Source organism: Odocoileus virginianus, chromosome 3 (assembly GCF_023699985.2).
Source record: "Odocoileus virginianus isolate 20LAN1187 ecotype Illinois chromosome 3, Ovbor_1.2, whole genome shotgun sequence".
Classification (NCBI taxonomy): Eukaryota; Metazoa; Chordata; class Mammalia; order Artiodactyla; family Cervidae; genus Odocoileus; species Odocoileus virginianus.
In genome coordinates, this window is record NC_069676.1 from 51,661,311 (window position 1) to 51,664,139 (window position 2,829).

The 2,829-nt window shown below is 47.8% G+C and overlaps 1 pseudogene; it reads left to right on the forward strand.

Annotated features, from left to right (window-relative positions):
- The first annotated feature begins 1,203 nt into the window (after positions 1 to 1,203).
- Positions 1,204 to 2,607, forward strand: LOC110129931 (heterogeneous nuclear ribonucleoproteins A2/B1-like; annotated as a pseudogene).
- The last annotated feature ends 222 nt before the right edge of the window (positions 2,608 to 2,829 follow it).

Here is a 2,829-nt window from a genome sequence, read left to right on the forward strand (position 1 = left end):
GTGGTCAAGAATCCACCTCCAATGTAGGAGACAGGGGTCAATCCCTGGGTGGGGAAGATCCCCTGAGGTAGGAAATGAAAACCCACTCTAGCAGTCTCGCCTGAAAAATCATATGGACAGAGGCAGCTAGCAGGCAGAGTCTGGCATGACTTAGCCACCAAACACGCACACACATTATGAATGAAGCCAGAGAAGTCTGACAACCTGCTACCTGGAGGCAACCTGGAGACCCAGAAGAGCCACTGGGATAATCCAGGCAGGGCCTGAGATCCTGAGAACCAAGGCACTTCTAGTATAAGTCTCTGAGTCCAAAGTCCGAGAACCTGGGGCTCTCACGTCCCCGGGCAGGAGAAGAAAGACGCTCCGGCTCAAGAAGAGAGAGGTTCTGACTCAAGATAGCCATGCTGGAGGAGGTTGGGTCATGCCCTCCCGTGGACACAGCGACTCTACAACAACGTCAAATCAAACAGGAACGGTTGGGACACAATTTCCCAGCAAACGCCGTCCCCAGCACAACCACCCACAATCAGGAGTGAATAGAAAACCGAGAGCTTCTCCCTGAGGAGCAGAGTTTGATCCCCACACACGGCACCCTAACTTTCAAAACCTGTACCTGAGAGCCAGCTCCTCAAAACATCTAGCTTTGAAAACTAGCAGGGTTTGTGTCCATAGACCACAAGGCTACACGAACGTGGGAGACGCCTCTTAAAGGGCTCACACTTGAACGCACCCAGATACGGTTTAGCGAGGCGGCGAGATCCGGAAAGAAGCCCAGACTGTTTGTGGTGGTGGTTTAGTCGCTAAGTCGTGCCTGACTCTTGGGGCCCCATGGACTCCTCTTCCCATGGGATTCTCCAGGCAAGAATATTGGAGTAGGTTGCCATTTGTTTACCTGACGGTGTCTGTCTGACAGGAATCTAATTCGGTACACAATCACGGGCCTACTGGCTGACAGGCACCATCTCCAAGCTCCAGCCAGTGGAGGCATCTTTTCTTTTTTTAAAAAATGTTATACTGAGTAGCAACAGCGCCAGACCCCAGCTGAGGTGCTCCTAGAGGGTTTGTCAGCGTTGTTTCTCCAGCGGCGGCAGCTCTCGCCCCGGCATCAGAACGAGTCCCGGCATCAGAACGAGTCCGGTTCGTGTTCCTCCGCGGAGGTCTCTCGCCCTATGGTGAATGCAGCATGAAGCGTCTGAGTCCGCGATGGACAGAGAAAAGGAACTACTCCATAAACTCTGTCCGTGGCTTGAGCTCTGAAACTATAGAAGAAAGTTTGAGGAACAAGCAGTGAGAAAAACTTACAGATGTAGTAATGAGGGATCCTGCAAGTAAAAGATCAGAAAGGCTTCATTTTGTAACTTTTTAACCCATGGCTGAAGTTGAGGCTGCCATGGCCACAGAACCTCATTCAGTTGATGGGACAGTGGTTGAGCCAAAACGTGCTATTGCAAGAGGGGAATCTGGAAAGCCAGGGGCTCATGTAACTATGGGGCTTCCCACGTGGTGCTCATGGTATAGAACCCACCTGCCAAAGCAGGGGACATAAGAGACGCAAGTTCGATCCCTAGGTCGGGAAGATCCCCTGGAGGAGAGGATGGCAACCCACTCCAGTATTCTTGGTTGAAGAATCCAATGGACAGAGGAGCCTGGCAGGCTGCAGTCCATGGGGTCACAAAGAGTGGAACACTGACTGAAGCAACTTAGTGCACATAGCCACGCATATGTACTGTGAGGAAGCTGTTTGTTGGTGAAATAAAGAAAACGCTGAGGAACATCATCTTAGAGATTACTTTGCTGCTAAGTCACTTCAGTTGTGTCTGACTCTGTGCGACCCCATAGATGTCAGCCCACCAGTCCCTCCTCCCTGCACACCCCCCCCGGATTCTCCAGGCAAGAACACTGGAGTGGGTTGACGTTTCCTTCTCCAAGGAGATTACTTTGAGGAACATGGAAAAATTGATACCATTGAGATAATTACTGATAGGCAGTATGGAAAGAAAAGAGGATTTGAATTTGTTACTTTTGATAACCATGATTCTGTGGATAAGATTGTGTTGCAGAAATAGCATGCTATCTAGGTCATAATGCAGTAGTTAGAAAGGTTTTGTCTAGACAAGAAATATAGGAAGTACAAAGTTCTAGAAATGGAAAAGGAGGTGTCTTTGGTTTTAGAGATTCTAATGGTGGTGGTGGTGGTGAAAATTTTGGACTAGTGCCTAGAAGTAACTTTAGAGGAGGGTCTGATGGTTATGGAAATCCTGGTGGATTTGGGGATGGCTATAACGGGTGTGGAGGAGGACCTGGAGGTGGCAGTTTTGGAGGTAGCCCTGGTTATGGAGGAAAAGGAGGATATGGAGGTGAAAGACCTGGATATGGCAACCAGGGTGAGGGCTACAAAGGTGGTTATGACAACTGTAAAGGAGGAAATTATGGAAGTTACGGAAATTATGATTTTGGAAATTATAACCCATAGTCTTCTAACTATGATCCAGTGAAGAGTGGAAACTTTGGTGGTAGCAGGAACACGGGGAACCACATGACTGAAGAGACTCTGGTCCAGAAGTCATTGGAGGAAGTGGGAGTTATGGAAGGAGAAGCCGGTATTGAGCTTCTTCCTGTTTGCCACAGGAAGATGTCTTGCTGCAGGCAACTAATAAAGAAATGGCCAACCGCAGAGTCCTCAAGAAATAAGAAATTCTGTACCATCTGAAAGTAGTTCTTGTTGGTTCCTTGATTTTAAAAAGCACTCTTTAAGAATAAAGGGAAATGTTTTCTGATAAAAATAATAGACTTCATTTAGGACATATTCTTAATATAAAACAATTACAA